Source organism: Hippocampus bargibanti, linkage group LG10 (assembly GCF_051943395.1).
Source record: "Hippocampus bargibanti isolate YZ-2025 linkage group LG10, ASM5194339v1, whole genome shotgun sequence".
In the NCBI taxonomy this organism is placed as follows: domain Eukaryota; kingdom Metazoa; phylum Chordata; class Actinopteri; order Syngnathiformes; family Syngnathidae; genus Hippocampus; species Hippocampus bargibanti.
Window position 1 is genome coordinate 12,759,824 of NC_142743.1, and position 22,083 is coordinate 12,781,906.

The window sequence follows — 22,083 nt, forward strand, 5'->3', positions numbered from 1 at the left end:
CGATCCTGCGGGCATGTAATTTTCTCCTTGAGTTCATAGAAATAGTATATCGTAATAAGCAGTACTATCGATATAACCGATATCAATATAACGAGACTTTACTGTAATTAAAAGCTAGCGCTAACTGGCCCAATACGTTTGATGATGACCTTTGCGAGGAAATTGGTTAGCAGTTAGGTGCGATTTGGCAAAAACCCATTTTGATAGACACGCTTCTGTTAACCTGCCACTTCCTGTTTGAACCAAAACAAATCACACCGATCCCCCCCCCCCCTGCAGACACCCTACAGCGCCTGCCTGTGGTGAGTCTTCAGGGGCAGTGACCTTTTCACACAGCCTCAGGACAAAGTGGCTTGCCCTGGAGCGACAACCACCACTTCTTACCTCCCCCCCCCAACAATCCAGCAAAGCCTCACTTACTCCAAGACCTGTTGTTACTGGCGCCTGCCACCGCTCACTATCCACCAACGTACATTGGGGAGTCGGCCCGGGCCTCATTAGGAGCACCATGATGAAACGACCTGAAAGGCCCAAACGCAATAGCGTAGGCTCATCTCATCGGCATTAAATCATGGATAACCTTTCTCCCCGCTATCTTATAAGCGTCAACTCCGCCCTCACCCCCCACTCACTTTTCATCTCCAACCCCTTATTCCTCGCTCCGTTCTTCCTATTACCGCTACGCCGCGCAATTGTTACTCTTCCTGCTTTGGCTCGCACAGAGGCATCAAAGTTTTAACGCCGACAACTTGGCGCAGTTCTCGGTCGCATTGCGTAGAGTTCAGATTGTGTGTCTTGAGATTTACGTCATGCAGTGCGATTCCAATTTTTTTTTTTAACGCTCTCAACTCTGCTGTCAAGTAACGCACAACTTTTACGCTAAAGTGGAGTGTCAGAGGTATACTGTCGCTGTCCAATAACATTCACGAATAGGGGAAAGGGGTCTTGGTTTGAATAAGTAAGTACAGTGATAGATTGGCTTACAAACTTAATTGGTTCGCAGGAAGTGTGTGTAAGCTGAAAAGTGTGGACTCCAAACATTAATTTCCCATAGGAAACCATTAAAATGAGAATTATCCGTTCCCAGGTTCCCATAAAACATAATTTTTAACTAAAGCCTTAAAACTTCACACAATATACCTTATTTTATGTATAATACATGTGCTATGGTATTGTAATTAAAGAAATAAACTGTACTATATAATAAAGTCGTTTTATTTACCTTTGCGATGGTCGTTGATGGCTTGATGGAATGGATAGCTTTTTGCATAAAGTGTCTCAAGGAGCTCTGGGTTGTACATCTTAGAAGTTGTGATATTGCAACAGCAACAGATGCATGCACTAGAAACTTCATTAATAGCTGGTTCCCTTGCTTGTAGGCTGTCTTCAAACTATACAGATTGCTTGTGCGGGTTATTTGTGGAGCCTAATTGATGGGATATTTTAACCTTGCAGTCTACACATACTCTGCGTGTGTCCTGCTGCGTGTGTCTCCTATAATCCCGACCAATCACGTGCGTTTAACCGAAGACGCGAATAGAGGAACGACACATTTTCAGCTCCTTGTTAGGAGCTCCTATAACCTGCTCGTTCGCGAAAAATAGTTCGTAAACCAAGATTATATTCTTGCGAATTTAACGTTCGTAAGGCGAAAAGTTCATTCGCTTAAGCGTTCCTAAACCGAGGCATCACTGTACAGAGTTAAACTAAACCTAAATACAAATACTGTAATCCAACTAAACTGAATGAATTGTGCATCCAAGCGAAACTAAGTCCACGTCCGAGTCACTCATCCCTCACCTTGGCTGAAGTCAGCTAGAGCTTGTCACATTCTGGTTGGCGACCAACGGGTGGCACTGTCGGCCCCATTAACTTAAATTATGAGACAGATATTTCTATATGATGAATGTTTATTTTAATTATGATATATACATTTTTATAACATTAAAATTAGTTTCAACTTGTGAATAATTTGAAATTGTTGACTATGTAAGTTGATTGCAGATTCACACATTGTCTGAAATTGCATACATTTAATTTGAATTGAATATGATTAACCATTAATTCATTGTTAGATTTCTTACAATACAGAAGTTACAATAGGATATCAAAAAGTACATACTTGAAATAAAATATTGTCAATATTCAATTTATAATGAAAATGCGATTTATCTAATAAATTAGAATAATAAGATTTTTTACAGTACATTAATTAAGTTGAAAATTGAAAAATTTAATGTTTTGTAATTTCAGAATAAATTAACATGTCTTAATTAAGTTATAGTTACATTTGCTTTATATGTAATATAGACAATAATATGACACTATAGAACTGAAGATGAAAAGACACACGAAAGAATAACTACAAATCCAAGAAGAAAACGCGTTTATTCACATAATAATATGGCCATTATATGCAATTGATATTGAATCACAATTCATTTCAATAAATTCGGACATTATTTAGCAGCATTTTGCTTCGCAATAATAAATGGGTTGATTATCAGGTTCGCTTTGATGCAAAGTTTACTGACCATGTTGAGTCTGATCAAATAGCAAGTAACCTGAAAAGTCCGCATGACGGTAGACTGCCAACAGAAGTCGGAGTATAACTGGGATAATGAAGGAGAACCTGTATAGTTGGATAATTTGCAGTGAGCTTGACAAAGGAAAATGTCACTCATATTCGTTATATTCATGAAAATCAAGTCAGCATCTGTATTAGAGCCAGCAGTTACAGGTAAGTATGAAAGGTAAGAATGGAAGTTCAATACAGAGGGTCCGGGAATTATGTTACTAATTTTGCAGCAATTTTTCTCTTGCCTTTTGCGAAGATTAGCAGTAGTCACAAATTCAATTGGACAATAATCAACTGCTCACAAGTTGAGAGATATTGAAGTGGAAAGGTATGTTGAAAGACGTTTAAAATAAATGAAAATGATCGCAGAATTAGATCGAAAGAAAAACAGTTTGTCATCGGTCTCATAGCAATACCTTGAAGTCTGTCACGTCATAATGTAACTTCCTGCTTTCAGGATTGACAATCAGAATAGTGAATTTGTATCACTTTATTTCAGAATTAAATGCAGGAAGGTAGAAACTTTAACATCTATTGTGAGACATTTGAAGAAAATGTGACCATTCTGACAGATGCCATTTTATCAAATTTAGTAATGAAACATGAGTTTAGGATTGACAAATATGTACATGTCAATAAATTGGAGTCCATTTTCATACAATTGAATAAAATAACACTTGTTCAATTCCAGTAATGAGTATCCCATAGGCATTGATTCGCTCAAATCAAATTCGAATTGATTCTATGCGACATTAAGCGATGAATGCAGTATAACATACGGTACAATTGCCCCTGCGAATTGGATACAGCAAGGCTTCCGCTATCGCAAGCAAGATCAAAACCAAACTATCAGCAACATTTGAATCCAATTTCATGCAATAATCATGAACATTACATGGTTAACTGTTGTCATTTGATACAATGTAAATATGTTATTGTGACTGATTATGATTCGTATTCTTTAATTATCGAAAACGTAAAAGGATAAAAATGTGTTGTGTCATCAATTTTTTCGGTAAAATTTAGACAAATCGGTAAAATACATTAGAAAGCGTTATTGGACATGTGCACTTGACAAGTTTGATTGTACAGAAGCACTTTTCGTACAATTAACTTTTGCTTTTTTCGAATAAGTTTCATTCGAATTGAAGATACTAATACTGCATTGACTCTTCATAAAATAATACTGAGATGCAACTGGACCATCATACTTTATGCAGCTATTCAACTCATACATGCATCTTGCATTAGAGTTTATCACTAGCTTGAGCCAAACGTAACCAGCTAATAACAAAGTATCCTATAATAAATAATATAATGATATACAATAATAACTAATTAATAGTTATGCGTCTTCAGACATAAGCAATCCGGCATTTAGGATTTTGTGTGGTAAGCAGACAGCATTGCGAGATTGCTCTACCCAAAGATAACACGCGTCAGTGTATAAGATGTGCGCCCTTGGCTTTCGCAATATAGTTGATACAGAGATGTTTCCGGACGAAATTATTGAAGTGATTGCATACTTGACAATAACATGTTACTGTTGTTAAGGATGAATGAGCTGCATATGCATGCTCAACAGTCTGTAGATGAAATTGAGAATTTAAATATGCAAAATCAGTGGCTCAATCTAAAGTGAGAACTTAATGTGAGTTCTACAGTGATCAAGAAACTAGTTCTTGTGCAACAATACGACAGTTCCAATTCCGCTTATAATCTAGTGACAATTATAGTATTCTTATTAAGTCTATGGTCCATCAAACTGCAACATATCCGAAAACAAGGGTGAAATATGTGGTTATAAGCAGAGTGTTCAATAAAACGTGTTACGTAAGTTGTGCATTGCGCACGATAAAGCCCAAGAAATTTAAAGCAACTACATCAAATTCATTAGCTCTAGTCGGACTAATATTTTTGGGTGTCGTATTGATATTTAAGTGGTGTCAGAAGCACAAGTGACAATAATGGTGGAGATTGAAAGGTCCAAGATCTCATAAAAAAAGGGACTCGAATCACATGGTATATAAATGCCCCAAATTAAACATGTAATGTCCATTTCTTGCTTTTAGAGGTCCGGGTTTTTTTTTTGCCAAGAGAGTTTAAAAATTTTCCCTTCACCGGGGAAAATAAAACAAAGTTGTGAAGGCAAAATGAAAATGATAAAAATGAAAAGTTATCCAAAAGTCATTGGGGATGTGGAGGGTTCTTTTTGGTCTCTATCGGGCATACAAGATCCCAAAACAATTTGAATGGTGTTCGATCCGTAGTCCTTGAGGGTCCAGGAAAGGTGTTTGTCTGGTCGGGAAATGGGAGTCTCATTAAAGGGGGTTTGAAAAACCTTTAATTGTAAGCAATTTTGTTACATTTTATTCCCTAGGGTTTTTTGCATGAAAACTTTAAGTTTATTGGATTTTAACTAACCAAAGAAAAAGTTTTAACAATTAATTTTATTTGGACATGATTTTTGTTGGTTTTAGAAATTTTAATTTTTTGTTTTTTTCAAAAAAACTTTACAAATAATGAATTTTGTTTACCCGTTTGGTAATCTATAAAACCACAAAGACAAAGGCCTTTTAAGTTAAACATAAGTTGTTTTTGTTTTGACTTGTTCAGTTTTAACCTTTTAATTAGGCACAAACCTTTTAAAAAATGAAAAAATTTTCATCATATTTGTCCTTTATTGACAATAATGATTTGCTAATTTAACCTGGCGGGTTTCAGGATTTTTAAGTTGGAAGGTGTTTTTTTACAGTGGTGGGGGTGAATTAAGAATCTTTCCGAATCCCCCTGTTTGCATGTAATTTTCTCCGTGCGTGCATAGAAATAGTATCGATATAACCGGGACTATCGATATATCCGATATCGATATAACGAGACTTTACTGTATATATAAAGGCGAGAAACGTAACGCGCCTCTTAATGAGCGTGGCCTCTTCAACTTTTTATGCTTTATCACATCCAATGCGTGTTAACATCCGACGGCCCTCGACGACAACAAACGGTGACGAGAGTGATAAGACGGAGAAGTCAAAGTGATGTGTCTGTGTGGTGTGTGTGTGTGTGGGGGGGGGGGGGGGGTCTACCAGGGGGGGTTGGTGGCTGAGACAACAACTGACATCTCAGGGAATTTTACGGCGCCGGCTAATCCAATGTGATCGGCGGAAGATTTTAATATTTAAATAGGCCAGCAGAGGCACCAGAAGTTGCTAATTAAATTATAACTCATGCTTGAAAAGCAAAAGTGCATGTGTTGTGGGAACCTGAATTATTCACACCCGCCCTATATCCAGTCTTTCTGTTAACCTGCAGACAAATGGCACTTGCGAGGGGGGCTTTTTAGATCCCTCGCTACCTCGCTGCATTGGGTGCGCCCGCCGTGTGTGTGTGTGTGTGTGTGTGTGTGTGTGTGTGTGTGTGTGTGTGTGTGTGTGGGCCTCTTGTAACGTCAGAAACAAGAGCAAGGCCAGCCTTGTTCAGGGATGGTATGTGTGTTGTTCAACCATCAGGAGGCAAATCCAAACGAACTGGCCAACTGGCCACATGACTGAACAAGCTCAGAATGAAAGCGGTGTGCTTAATTGGTTCATGGTTGAAGCAGATAAAAGTAAATACAGTAACTGGAGTAGTGTCAGGGATTCATGACTGATCAAAATGGCCATCTCTCTCTTAAAAATGACAAAATAAAATAGGAGAGGCAAGAAAGGCACAGTGTCATGTTGATTTTAAAATGTGTGTTTTTTTTTAATAAAAATATATATATATACAGTGATACCTCGGTTTACGAACCCCTTGGCTGACAAACTTTTCGGTTTACAAACATTAAATTTATGAAAAATTTACCTTGGCATACAAACTATTTTTGGGATACACACAGAGTGCCACAATGAGTGATGTGTCGTTCGCGAATGAGCCCGTGCTCCAAAAAGAAAATGGCAGCCAACTTTTTTTGTCGTCTATTCCCCGTCCCCAGTCTTCGCTTAAAGCCACGTGATTGGTCAAAAATGCGGAAATGAGGGGAGGTGGTTTAAACATTAAAGAGACAGGCAGACGACACAGAGAGAGAGAGAGAGAGAGAATGGAGAGAAAACAATGACATTTGGACTCCTTTCAACTTTTTCAAAGGCAGAGTGTAGACGGCAAGGTTAAAATTCCCATCAATCAGGGGGGGGGGCTCCACCGGCCAAGGCGAGAGCCGGGGCTGCTGGTCGTTGGCGCTCGCTATATATATATATATATATATATATATATATATATATATATATATATATATATATATATATATATATATATATATATATATATATACACACACACATACATACAGATATTTAAAAAATATATAAACACATTAAAATATATATTACATTCATTATCTGTATTTGTTCATCATTTGAACAGTTTTCCTGTGAAAGAAATGAAATCGATTTGTATTCCAAATTATTTTGAATAATTCAAAATGTGGCTAATGATTCTTGTCCAGAGGTGCCAGACAAACTACATTCCAGCGCACTATATCATCCTCTTTACCTGCTTTATTAACTCTCCAAAATGTATCAGGAAAAAAAAACTTTATTAATTAATATGCCCTTGAAGGATGTATGAAACGCTCACAATATCTACGAGAAGCGTGAAATATTAAGCGCGGCCGGCATTCATATTAATGGCAAAATTACACATACGTCGGAGGGATTCAATTAGAAGCGGGAGTCGGCATTGATGGCGTGTTCGTGTCAAGCATATAAATGTACTTATAGCTCCGGGTTACAAGATTTTCATTCATTATTTGATAAATATTTATATATGGTTATATATATGTCCTCGGCCAGGTATGTTCGCTTTGGGCTACTCGACTCCGGCGGCGTTATTCCCGGAAAAAAAAGGAATTTCATTTTTGATGGGAAGTAATTAGACGGACCCTGAAATTCTTCTAGACGGTTGCGTCTTCCTAACCCTGATGTGGGGGTGGGGGCTACGCACCAGTTGTCAATAGAGAAAGTAAAAGTTTGCTAAGCCATAGAATCGCCGTGTTTATTAAAAATGAGTCGCATCTACCCTCAACCCTCCTAAAAGTCCCCGAAAATCAGTTCAAGAATAGGCCTGGAAAGTTATGAAAAAATTGAGAAAAAAAGTCCCCGGTAATGATATGAGCAAATCGTATTAGCTTCTTCAACTAGCGATGCGATGCCTGGCTATAGACCTGATCCCAGTTTTAATATTGGACAAATTTGTGATGAGAATGACAAAAAAAGGCGGGGTCTGGGAACCGCAGGTGCACGGGCAACGCTGGGGGCCCAGGGGGCAAAGCCCCCGGAAGCGCAGCGATTTTCGCAATTTAATAAACACAAAACCATTAATTTCATCTTTGAAATTCAACTGTATTTGTGAGAACACAGTCCCTTGTTTGGTGGGCTACCAGTATGCAGGGATGAGAATAACAAATGACAAAAAAGTCCGGAAAAAAAGTTGGGAGGGTGTGTGTGTGTGTGTGTGTGTGTGTGTGTGTGTGTGTGTGTGTGTGTGTGTGTGTGTGTATATATATATATATATATATATATATATATATATATATATATATATATATATATATATACACAGTAAAGTCTCATTATATCGATATTCAAGGGAGTCCGAAAAAATATCGATATAACCGGGACTATCGATATATCCGACCCTGTTTGCATGTAATTTTCTCCGTGCGTGCATAGAAATAGTATCGATATAACCGGGACTATCGATATATCCGATAATGATATAACGAGACTTTACTGTATATATATATATATATATATATATATATATATATATATATATATATATATATATATATATATATATATATATGTGTGTATGTGTATGTGTATATGTATATACTGTGTGTATATATTAATGTTATTTCAACAAAATGTCAGAATGTATTATTTAAAATAACTTTGTGATAATACTCACCATTAATATGAATGGTTTTCTTTTCCTCATGAATGGTAAAATCCAGCCAGACTATCGGAATAGAAGTCAATTAGCTGGGTACATACGCAAGGTACACTGCTCACTAGCTTGCACGCTTGCTTTCTGCTGCCTCTCACAGAAGTATATTGATGCTAACGTTAGCATGGGGCTTCTCATAGTGCCACTGACATTCGACTGTTTAATCGATGGGATTGTTTCATTGCAAATTAGAATCTATCAAATTAGAACCTGTTCTCACCACAAAGGTGAATCCTTCGGTCCATTCAACCTGATTTTTTTTTTACTCGTCCGCTTATTCAAAAGATGGCGTTTACCTGTTTTTTACATCAAACAGCACCTAAGTCAGGATCATCCAATCAAAATGGCGCTTTCCGCCAACACAAGCCGAAAGAGGAAATGAACAGCAAAAAGTGAGAATACATATTTAGTTTTATCTGCGAGCCAGATGCAATCATCAAAAGAGCCATAGGTTCCCGACCCCTGACTTAGATTCTAACGCGGAGTCCCCCCTCCCACACGCAAGCCAACCGAGACTCTGCGTAAAGGTGGGCGATTGGAACACTGCCCCCTCGAAAATTTTTCTATGGATTTGCGCTTTTCTCGAGAATGGTCATTTTGGCCTGAAAAAGTCAGAAATCCGCAGAACGGCAGAAAATTCTCATCCTTGAGAAAGACATTTTTTGGAACATATGATGGAATCAGAACACCCATAGAAAACCCACCCAGGTCCAAGAAGTATCTTCTAACCCCACACGGGAAGACCAATCGATTTGGAATGATCTCTGTGTCAAACGATGGCATAGTTACGCTGCTCCCCCCCCCCCCAACCCTCCAACACATTGCCGCAGGGCGTCTCCCTCTGCCACTGGCACGACAGAAACAAATAAATGTAATCAAATAATCGCCTTCAAGTTTGTAATTGTTGTGATCCGAAAAAAAGTCTCTCTCTCAAGAAGCTCGGCGACAGGGGCTTGATTAAAGAAGGCGCGGAGACTTGGGTGACAAGTCGGTATGATTAATTGATGGCAAACAGTGGAATTTGCGCGCGTTGCTTTGAATAATGTTCAAAAACCGGCGGCTTGTAATAAAAGTGCGGCAAGAAATTCCAGTTCATTAACATTTCATGGGGCAAATTCTCTTTCATATGAAAGAGCCAATATCGGCTGTCACAATCCATCAGGTGTCCAGAGAAAGTCACATGACACGTCGAAAAAGGAATGGGGAATATGTCAACTGTGGCGCTCACGCCGGCTCTTTCGGGTTGTCACTTTGCCCGTGTTCGCCTTTAAGTCGACGCAGTTAGGAAATGTGGCAGCTTTCAAACACTTGTGCGGTGGCGGGGGGCGGCGAGATAGTAGCGGGGGGCGGAAAAAGGGGTTTTTGCCATCACAGAACCTTTGGCTGACAAGAGTCGCGGGAGGCGCACACAAGCCGACGAGTGGCACAAGGAAGATTTCGCTTGCCATTTATTATCTGCCTGCTGCGTTTTAACGTTTGAGAATTTTTGCGACTCTCCGTGCCAAGTCCACTTGGATATGGTCACTAGGGCCAAAGTTTGAAGCCACGCCCACCCAAGCCTTGCCGTCCAATCACAACTAAGATTTGTTTCCTCACCCTCATCATGGCGAATCTTTGGATGTTTTTTGAAGAACAAATATTCAACATCCATCCCCCCGTTCATTTTTAACTCATTCACGAATTTGTTCAGGTTTTGGTTTTTCTTGCGGGGGTGTCGATCAAGCGCTGGTAAGACCTCTGTAAATAAAACGTTAAAATCATTTGAACAGAAAAATACAAAGTATCAAAGGAAAAACCAAGAGTAAAAGTCTGCCAAGATGAAACAAACACATGCACAGCATACAATGCTTACACAATGCCCAATTGCATCCAATGCATACAATGACCCGACGCCGAATTGGAGTCCTTTTGACTGTCACTGATTGTAACGACCAGCACCTGCGAGGCTGCAGGCAGGGCTGACTGCGCTACCCGTTGGTCGCCAATCCGAACGCGGCAGTCCGCCACTGATCGGGACGACCACCACCTGTGCAGGTGCAAGCGGGGCCGACAGCGCCACCCGTTGGTCGCCAACCAGATCATGACAGTCTACACCCCATTTTGCTAATTTACGAGGATTGTGCAATCCTCCATGAGGATAGATGACATAATCACAGGACCGTTATTGTTTAACGAAGAAAGCTCAGTCAGCAACAGAGAGAACGTAGCTACACGACAAGGTTCCATTACAATGCTGTGCCCTCCTAATGGCAAGCGACCCAATCTCTAACGCCGCTCGGATGGAGAAAATATGTCGATGAAATCTAATCATAGAAAATGCTGACCCCCACGTGTGGTGCAAAAAAAAAAATGAGGGTCGGTTTTGGTCTGCGACTGTTTTTGCTTTTTACCTGGTCAGGAAAGGTTTGGATACGCTTGGCCAACTAAATCGGGTTTACACAAACTATTTTTTGGTCATATACTTCCTCTTAACTCATTCACTGCCATTCCCGAATTTATTCGGGAATTGAAAAGCATGATGTGCAGATTTGTTTGGGTTTTGTTTTTTCTTGCGAGGAGAGGGCCGATAAAGCGCTGGTCAGACCTCTGGCAATGTTTTTCCTTACCACGAGGGGGCAGAATTTGCCTTTTGTCTGTGTTAGCTCTTTGTTACAGCTTCAGTTGTTGTTAAAGCGCCATATAAATCGATACATATATATAGGATTGTATTTTGTACTGCCGCCCCCTTTTCAGATAAGGTCAGATAACTCAAGATCCATATAACTTAGTAATTAATTCACTCATTTTTTTCTGATGAAAGAAAAAAAAATCTTACATTGAATTGAATGTTTATGTAGTCCTAAAACTCAATATTCTGTGAGTCCTGCAATTTGAGTAAAAATGACAAAAACCCTGGCACTGGAGTGGATAATTTTTGGCACATCGTCTGGCAATGAATGACTTAAAATATATTTGAATGAGCTAAAACAAAAATGGTGATGAGAGAACAGACACAGAAAATGAAACGGCAATGCCGAATCAGCTCGTTCTGGTCTTCTCTGGCTACACGGTGGATGCCGACTTTAAAAATCGCCCCATGTTGTCCGTTTCAGAGCGATTTGGCGGAATTTGTCAACTGGCTTTTGTTTCTGCTGTTGTTCTGCCACTTGGTTGTTGCCCTCCCCCGATTACACGGAGACCCCCTTGCCCGCCCCCTCCATTCCCGCAACTGCGGTCCCAAAGTTGTTGTAACCTTGTGGCTAACATGTTGTGACCCATTGCCTCCATCACACCCTCCCGTCCAGCCATTACCTCTGTCGTGGTGCGGCCACCGGGAATAGGTTGCATTAGTAGACGGGGAAGTGTGGAGGTGTGATATGGATGGTCGTCACTTTTAGAACAGCGAGGACCAGTAAATTCACACTCGGGAGATTTTGGGCAACGTATAATGCCAACTTTTGTTTTTTCTTTGGGTTTCCGTAGCTTGTTTTGGTTCATTGTGGACCATTTTCGTCTTCGAGGTGTAATGATTTTTGACATAAAATATTTCAAAACGTTTCCTTTTTTTTAATTTATTTTTTACGAGAAGCGAAGGGTACTTCTGAAAGGTCAGAAGAGAGAAATACATAAAAGAACAACAAAATATATGACTAACAGCCTAATATCAATGTTGGTATAGACGATACCAGCTGTTTTGTATAAGACAGCACTCAGCACTTGGGGGAGCCTGAACAGATAAAATCCGATCTCAATAACTGGATGGATAGTATCATTGATGAAATAAAATGGACACCAATTTGAACAGTTGGAGATTACAGATTAAAAACAATAAAAAATAAATAAAAATGTCCAATACTTCTAAATCTGATATGGACATATACCTACATTAGTGATATCAGCGATATTGCAAGACAAGCTTACTTTTTCTAGAAGTAAGAAGATTAGCTTCAGGGAGTAGTCCGCTTCTCCTCCAACCTTAGAGCACGGACCTATCAGGGCAGAGGTCCGGCATTGCCATGTCTGTCCATTAGCGATATATATCAGGCCAAAGTTACCAGCACAACTTTCGTTCACTGACGAAGCTCTTCGGATGAGGAGCGAAATATCCGACACCTTCAAAGAAGTACAGATGATGGCTCAAGAAACCTTTTCATCGATGGACCACTCCTGTACGACGAAGAGCTGACGCAGACATAATCGCAATTGCTCACACATGCCACAAGGTGGCAGCTACACATTTTCCCATTCAGCGAACACCACAACATCGTCGAAACGAACTTCCTCTTTTCACTTCAAAATACAACCTGGCACCAAAATTCCATGAGATGGCATCAAAGCAAGTTATATAGATATATATTTTTTCATATGAGAACACTAACACAGTCAAACTGAGTCACATTAATTTGTTCTATTTCCAAATGTGATCGCAATGGATGGATATCCATATATCATATATATGTAAGTCAACAATAGTTTGGATAGTACAAAAGCCTGAAGAAAAAATAAATAAATATGCGCAGCATCACATCAGCCGCTCCCACTCACACACACGCAGAGCTAGTCCCACTCTGATTAAGACTGACTCGCACCTCATCAAGCGTCCCCTCTCCGGAGACGAGACGGCCTCATTACGGCAGACAACAATGACACCGTGACTGTCGTGCTAATGGACTAGCAAAAGTTGCGTTGCCGCCACCGGACCGAGGGCTCGCGCGAGCATGAAACCCGAAGAGATGGCAATGCCTCGTGGGCAAGTATTATTCCGACTGTATATCATTAGCGGGAGTGCGTTTTCTAATTAGCGACGGGGCGGAATAATGAATACGGCTCCATTAATCAAAAGGTAATATATGTAAAAGTAGTGTTTCGTGGCCTCGGGGAAGAGAGTGAAAGGTAAGGGAGAGGAAAAAAAAGGGGCTATGGGGGCGACATGGAGATGTGAAAATAGCAACGGTGAGGCTTTGGATATTCATTGAGAGCTTTTATTCTATTGACGCTGCTTGATTTTTGGCGCCAAGCCTAAAAAATGTACGAGGCTGCATGTGCTGTGTATTTTAAGTTCTGGCACAAATGCTGGCTTCAACATAAGCATTTAATAGTAGAAACGGATGAATTTTGGCGTCTTTTTTTGTAATTAATTTATTTTTTGATAATACAAAGACGATGCAAAAGAGGAGGTCCCTGGTAACTGCGTCGTGTCACTTTGTGTGGCACTCTGGGACTACATTGTCGATATCATTTAATTTTATATTTTGGGAGGGGATTCCATGGACCAAGAATTTGAGATTCAAAAAAAGATACATTCAATTCATTCTTTTATTTTTGCCATCTTTAAATCCTAAACCGATCATTGCATCAATATAAATATAAATAAATAAATTTACTTGAATATGAAATAAATAAATTAATGGGTTGAATTCCTCCCTTCTCTTATCATTAAGAATATGCCGACAAATTAATATAATTAGAATGATGAACAAGTTAGGGGATATTATATATCGGGTATAACCAGAATAACGTTACGTGAATATAGATTTTAAACATATTTGTTTGGATGAAGTGGGGGAAAAATGCACACTATCAAAACAATAGTCAAATATATTTGTAATCAACCCCATGGAATATCATTATTATAATTATACGTGTATTTATTGTAAATGTATTTGATTTAAAAAACATTTATAAAACATTTTAAATATACATTTTTTTAAGATGAGAGATATTTTTGTCTAAGCAGAAATGTAAATAGTTAGATTTGGGTAAGCATACAAGATATATGCATTTTTTGTGATCAATAAAAGTTTTTTTTTGTGTTTTAGGCGGATACATTTATAATATGAATATAACATTTTTTTGTAAAGTCTTGGAATAATACACAAGATTTATTAATTTATTGTTTTTTTGGGGGGAGTGTCATCAACATCCAAGTGATCCCCCGGCTTTCTCGGCCGGCTTTGGAGAAAACCTTTCATCAAACATTTACACCTCGCGGCCCGAAAGCGAGTCGACCCGTCTACTTGTGACAGCGGCGCCTTTTCACGGTATCCCCGGATATAAATAATCTGCAAATGCATTATTCCACAAAAGGGGCAGTTTTCACAAGACAGGGAGAAATAGAAAAAGGCAAGTCAATCCCCTTGAAAAATACTTGAAAGAAATGTTGATCACCTCAACTGAGACTTCATGGTTTGTTAGCATGAAAATACATTTTACAAAAAAGCAGAACAATTTATGCAAACCTGTTTAGTGGTTGCAATATGTCAAAATAAAAGCAAATCAAAAATAAAGTAAGAATAAAAGAGGCATCAAGTTCTCTTTATTCGTGATCTTATCTCCTACTGGTGCCTGAAAGCGGCTTGTCTACTTTCTCATTCCATCTCATCAGTGGCATTCACCTCTTAAGCAGGAAGCGGGAAACGTATCAGTGCTATCAAAGTGGGACTTTTGTCATGTTGCATTGGAGCCCACCCCACACTAAATACCGTGCGCGTACACACACGTACCCACACACTTCTGATCATGCCATTGTTTGTTGATATGCTGAGTGAAAGACAATTTATGGATGAAAGAAATGCTTCCTTTTAACTTACTCACAATCTTACCTTCTTTATTTTGTTTTTCTTCTTCTTCCAAGTGAGTCATGGGACACATGACAGTTACAATTAGTGAAGACACAGTGAGCAATCAGTACATTTGCTTATGTGGCAAAAATTAAATAAATAAGAAAAGTGATGAGGTGGCATTCACATTGCCCATTGTTTGTTTCATGTGTTTAAAAAAACTGGGTTGTAGTTTCACTCCAGTCCAGTAACTATCGTAACTGGGTCACTTCCTTCCAAAATGGTGAAAAGTGAAAATCGACTTGAATTTGATATGGTTCCTCTCAAATTTCCACAGAAATTAAGTTCAATTGCTCGTTAAACCGGTGAACACCATAAACTGAAGAGATTAAGTAAAAAAAAACACATTTGCGAGTCTGGGGAAAATCAGTCAATCTGTCACCCACTCAAACCGTTAGGGATTTGGCAGGATGACGCTAAAATTAGAGAATTATTCCCAACAGAACTTCGTATAGAGTTGGAACTTGAAACTAACAACCCCTGCGCCTGAAAAAAAGTAACAATATTAACTTTTTATGAACGAGTTGGCTAGCTAGCTAGCTAGCTAGCTAGCTAGCCGACCCACAACTCGGCTAGGTAACTCGTAAGTTTCTCAATTGTCCAAATTAAATCAATTTAGAATATTTCCTAACATTTACTTTTGAGCAGGCCTTCAACAAAACGACATGAAAATCAGTTATATAGTTGTTATACTTTTACCTAACAAACAAAATGAACTGCCAGCAATAAAAACAACATTTTTTTACCTCACAGTTGTCGAAGGCTGACACTCATCTGAGATAACTTCAGGGACACCTTCCGCTTGTCGTCCGGGGAATGTTGTCACTTCATTCATGAAACACACGAGTTTCATAAGGAATCCCCCTTTCGTGGCACCGTGGGAACCAACTCCCCCAAAATTTAGCCTTGCACCTCACCACCAGATGGTGCTTTTGCCCTTCACATGGTGCCCGTGCAGAGCAGCAGGGCCATGAATGAAGTGATCAGGTATCAGGCCCATATGGGAAGATCCGGTGTGATGTTCCCTGCATTCCTCGAGGTCCATTATTCATAAGGATGCCTGGCGGATTGCTAATGAATTCTTTCTGCAATTATTAGCATTCTGTCAAATATTTAGCATTATAGTTTATTCATCCGACGCGCTGTAGTCTTTCGCTGTCGTGCGTGAATTATGCAATACGTCTGCTTTCATGGGGTGTGCGCGTTGACACTGGCAAACTCTCCAGTCAAAATATATACATACATTTCAATTGCATCCTTGTTATCGCTTGGAATGTAAAGCATTTGTTTGTATGGTGTGTCGGGACCACACGCAGAGCAAGGATCAAGAAAGTGCGTGGAAATTGTCGCTTCGAAAAGCTTTGAGTGTTTGGGGGCAGATTCCCAGTGGCGGTGGTCTTTAACAGCGACTTCATTATTTGTACACATATTGAAGGCTGTCAACATGGATTACAACCAGGCGGTGGTGTAAAGTAACCAAGTTTTTTCACACCATCTTTGCTACTTTACCTTTTGGGCTAAATTTGATTAAAAAAAATCCTAAATTTCACGATTTTTTTCATTCTAAAATCAAATTACTTGTCCTCCATCAACCTCCAAAATACACTAATGTAATTTAATTTAATTAGTGTACATTTGTACTCTTACAGGTCTCATTTGAGCTGTGCGTACTCATGTGTTGTTTAAATTTACCAGTGTGCATTCATCTGTGTAAGCTCTCAGTCGTACAGGAGTGGTCCATCGATGAGAAGGTTTCTTCAGCCGTCATCTGTACAAAAGAAACCTTCACTTTTGTACAGATGACGGCTGAAGAAACCTTCTCATCAGTGTGCATTCAATTAAGAAAAGTTGTGTTAATGGAGTGAATATGTGAAAGTGTACATGCTACAAAATGTATTGTTGCAATCAGTAAGATGGTCTCAGTTTTTGAAAGAAAAATTTGTCCTGTCGAAAAAAAAACAAAAAAGAAGGGGACATTGACTGGTCCAGTTTAAAGGGAAGATAAATGGTAAGAAAATGTCACGTTATGGTCATAATTGCAAATCAGCGAGAGTGACTTTGTAAACTATCAAAACATTAGCGGCAGAAACGTTTTTACAAAAGTCTTTTTTAAAAATAGTCACTAAAAATATTTTTTACAGAGTTCGAAGTCCACAGGGTGAAGCAGCAATTAGCTGCTACGCTGCACACAAATGACACGATTAAGGACATTGAAAGAATTAAAAAAACAATTTCACTGTACGTTGTTTTCGTAATGTTCGAAAGCTAATTTTTATTTCTTTGCTTTTGAATGTCTTGAAGTGTTCAGTACTTAAATACAGAGTATGAGTATATCTGCCATCTCGTTACAAAATGCCAACGCTGCTACGCAAACAAACACAATGGCGCTAGCGCTGCTATAGCCCTTCATGCTTCCGTGCTCATTGCTAGGCCACCCAGGGGGACCCCTGTCCTTCACGGGACCTCCACCTCGAGTTGCCCTGTTATCGCCTTTTGCTACCTGCCTTGACAAGCATAGGAACAGGAACATAGCGCAAGGCAGGAGTCGAACGCTCATATTACGCATGGTCGCCCTCATGAGGGAAGCTAACATGTTTCAATAATACGTTGATCAGATGAATTTATAGAGATGATTGTATGACTTGTCAGAAACGTCTGTGAAAACTGAAATAAAGAATTTTCCACAAATCTTTTTATTTTGGGAACATGGGAGGAATATGAAGCCACAGAGCTTGCCGGCTACCTGTTAGCATTGCTAACATTAATTTTCCCTGCATGTGTTCCCTGAATTCCCCTTTTGCCACGATGCTAGATGGCTAGGTGTTCGCATTACTCATAATCCAGTGGTCAGTTGACATCAATTAAATATCAATATGACTTGAAAATCAAATATTAAGCATAAAAATGCTGTCAAAGTAATGCAACATGACACTCAAATCTAATTGTGAAACACTTGAGCTTGGATGCTACATGTGAACATTGCTAACACCGACCAGCTAACACCTTTATGAAATATTTTTATTTCTGCGCTTTACCCTTTGTCACAAATGCCATGTCCTACCTGTTAGCATTGTCACTGTAAATTGTGCATCCCTTCACGCTAGATTTTTGGCAAGAATAAACATTTGGGATGTGAGAAATTAAATGCTTGGTACAACCGGGCTTCAATTGAGAAAACATCTGTGTTGCGAGCAGAGGCGTAGAGCCTTTTGCCCTCAGTCTGCTTCCAGGGAAGAGGTCACGGCTCACATGGCTGGCAGCATGGACCCCACTGGGTAGTGCTAATTATGACAATAATGGAGCTGGATCGTGGGTCCTCATGGGCCGCATCTGCGTGTAAGCGCAAATGCGGGCTAGCTATCAACGTGCGTTTCACGTGTTGTTCCAAATTATCTCGGAGCAGTAACCTAGAACACCACCTGATGAATCGGCCGGTTAGAGAGCGTTAAAAAGTAAATCAGTGCTAATAAAGCGTAGCTAGCCCCTAATAAGCAGACGTTAGCGTAAGCACAGATTGACACTGTGGGAAAACAGGGAGGGTCAGGTCAGGGAAGTGATGTTAGCGGTAGGGTAGCTAGAAGCCCTGAGCTGGGGGTTCCTGATTAGTGCACATAAATAATGCAGCGGGCCACGTTGGCGAAAGAAGCTGATTGGATGAGAGCATTGAAGTGATGATGGTGGATTATCTTTTTAAATTAAAAAAAAAATGACTAAGAAAAGAATGATCTGTGTTAATAAGCCAAGTAGCTAAAACGACTTTTGACAAATTTGTTTGTTTGTTTATTTATTTGGTTGTCTATTGTCTATAATTCCATGTATTCATTTTTTAGTTGTTCCGTCTGTCTGTCTGTCTGTCTATCAGTCTCAGATGAGACGAGCTAGATAGCGAGCTATAAATAGATACATACATAGACCTATCTATTTATTTATTGATTGATTTATTGATTCATTTATTTTTGTTCAGTGAAAAAATAAATAAGACAAACACAGTCGTGAACTAATCTCAAATTTGGTACTTTGTGTTCATGGAAAGTTATTCTATGCCTCCCTACGATAGTCTATAGCATTAGTCTTACCTGTCTACTCTGCGAAGACACAACAGCACCTTGTGGATCCTTAACCCTCACGTAGCTGCAGCCGACCGTTGGAGGTGTCTCTTTTTTTTCCACCCGGGTCTGCCGGTCTGCGAGAGAGACAAGGTTCAAAGGTCAAACCCATTACAGAGGATTGAGAGAATGCCCGTTTTGGTGGGTGACATGGACAGGTGTTGCTGTGGAAACACTGATTATGAACTCTGGCTTCTATGAACTTCAGATGAGACTGGAAGAACAAAGGACAGCACAAATTTCATGGCACATACTTGAAGGAAGTCTGAAAGGGGAATTTGCTTAATTTAGCCCTGAACCAAGTGAAAAAAATACATAAAAAATACACAAACCTTTTTTTGTTAGCCGAATTTCCATCACACTACAATATGGAACAAGAAAAAAAACTAACATCGTGACAAAACCAAATAAAATTTTAATTCCACAACGGACGTATGGGCCCTCAAGCTAGTGAGTGCTAGAGGGCGCAGACCTCCGTTGAGGCCAAAATGTCACTTAAGTCTTTTTATATTTTTATTTTTGGGCAGTATCCAAACAGACAAATGAATAAATAAACGCAGGTGGAGGCTAGTAATCTCGAGTGTTCAACTCCAACCAAATTTTTGCTTGTAACAAACTCAACAGGGTTAACTCCATTCATGTTGACAAAATTGTTTTTCTTCCTTTGTCAAGCCGAAATAAAAATGTATATTTCTCCCTAGGCTAAACCTAGATATGATTCAATCTAGTGTAGTGGATAACAAAGTCAAATTGTCCCCAGGAGATGCCACAGTCCCACCTGCTAATATGTTTGAAGATCTAACCAACGAAGCTTTAATGGCCAACGATGAAAAGGTTTCTTCGGAATCAGAATCATAATCATCTTTGTTGCTAAGTATGTAGAACACACAGGGAATTTGTCAAACACACTGCTCTAGTATCATCATAAGAATAATTGAGACACTATACAGTTCTATTTGGGTTATTGTTTAGAGAGTTAATGGCTTGTAGCTATTGAAATGTCTGCTGGATTTGGTGTGCATGGATTGGTAGCGCCTGCATGAGGGGAGTAGATGGAAACGGTGGTGGGCAGGGTGCGGCGGGTCCAGTAGGATTTTCCGTGCCCTTGTCTGGAATTCTTGCAGTGTGCCGTCTTCTGTACCTCTTTGAAGGTGTCGGACACTTCGCTCCTCATCTGAAAAGCTTCGTCAGCTAACTAAAATTGTGCTGGTAGCTCTGGCCCTCTATATATCCCTAACGTCCAGGGCAGGGACCTATCAAAGCAAAGGTCTGGCACCACCACCTCTGGACATTACGGATATATATAGGACCAGAGCTACCAGCACAATTGTAGTTTGCTGATGAAGCTTTTCGGATGAGGAGCGAAACATCCGACATCTTCAAAGAAGTACAGATGACGGCTGAAGAAACCTTTTCATCGATTGGCCACTCCTGTACGACTGAGAGCTTACACAGACATATTAATTGCTAACCAAAACCCCAAATGATACAGCCACTTGCGTTTCCCGTGCGGGCGCACACAATAACAGTTGAGAGTCAAGTCCAGATGAGGGTCTGCATCTGTAACCAAGAGTGAATCCATATTACATGTGTAGCGCTCTGTCTGTCTGAGTCCCGGCCATCAATTATGAATAGAAATATACAGCTTGCACAAGACGGAAGCCCCAGTGTCAGGGCACTTGTAAAGGATTTCACATAAGTGGCCACAGACATGTTTTTTTTTGTCATTCGCATGCACGCCGGGTGGACTTAAGAGACAACCACAGAGGGGTGTCACAATTCTGTATATGATCAGCCATGCCCAGGGAGAAAATTTTTGTGTCGCTTTTGTTACACTCGCTCCCTCATTGTTCTGGCTGAAATCGGACACTAACATATATGTATGGATACAATTTATTTACATTTATTCATTGATTTATTTTGTATGACAAAGACTCCATTAAACGAAATGACAGTTGGTCACAATTGTGAGTGGCGTCCCTCAGGGAAATGCAATACATGTCAATGAAGTACGGTGATACCTTGGTTTATGAACCCCTTGGCTTATGAACCTTTCGGTGTCATGATCTGGTTGGTGACCAATGGGGGGCGCTGTCGGCCCCGCCTGCACCTGCACAGGTGCTGGTCGTCCCGATCAGATTGGCGACCAACGGGTAGCGACGTCAGCCCTGCCGGCAGCCTCGCAGGTGCTGGTCGTTTTAATCACTGACACTTAAACGGACACCCGGCACGACCATCCGGTGTCGGTTAATTGTTTGCTGCATGCTTTGTATGCATTGTGCATGCATTGTATGCTGTGCATGTGTTTGTTTAACCTTGGCGGACTTTTACACTTGGTTTTCTTTTGATACTTTTTTCTGTTCAGATCATTTTGACGTTTTAAATTTTGTTCCTGCTGACCTTTATTTTAATACAATTTGTCAAATAACCTCCTGCTCCCTCCTGCCTGCTTTTTGGGATCCGCACCCGCCATCACCACCTTGCAAAACGCGACATTCGGTTTACGAACGTTACATTTATGAAAATTTTACCTAAGCATACGAACTTTACCTTGGCAGACAAACTTTTTTCATACACAGAGCTGCCACAATGAGTGATGTGTCGTTCGCGAACGAGCCTGTTCTTCTAACAACAAAATGACAGCTGACTGGTTTTGTCCTCTATTCCCCGCCCCCAGTCTTTGGTTAAAGCCACGTGATTGGTCAAGAACGCAGCAGTGAGGGGCAGGGGGGGGTCATTTAAACATTAAAGAGACAGGCAGACAACAGTGAGAGAGTTTCAACTTTAATAACTTTAAAATATCCCATCAATC

At 39.9% G+C, this 22,083-nt stretch overlaps 1 long non-coding RNA gene across 1 annotated transcript in view; it reads right to left on the minus strand.

The window, feature by feature from the left end:
* The window catches only part of LOC148892498 (uncharacterized), a 189,643-nt gene that overhangs the window by 30,115 nt on the left and 137,445 nt on the right, over positions 1-22,083 (minus strand). Inside the window, exon 6 of the long non-coding RNA XR_016116240.1 lies at positions 19,242-19,348. This is a non-coding gene — a long non-coding RNA (uncharacterized LOC148892498). The remainder of the gene's footprint in view (positions 1-19,241; positions 19,349-22,083) is intronic.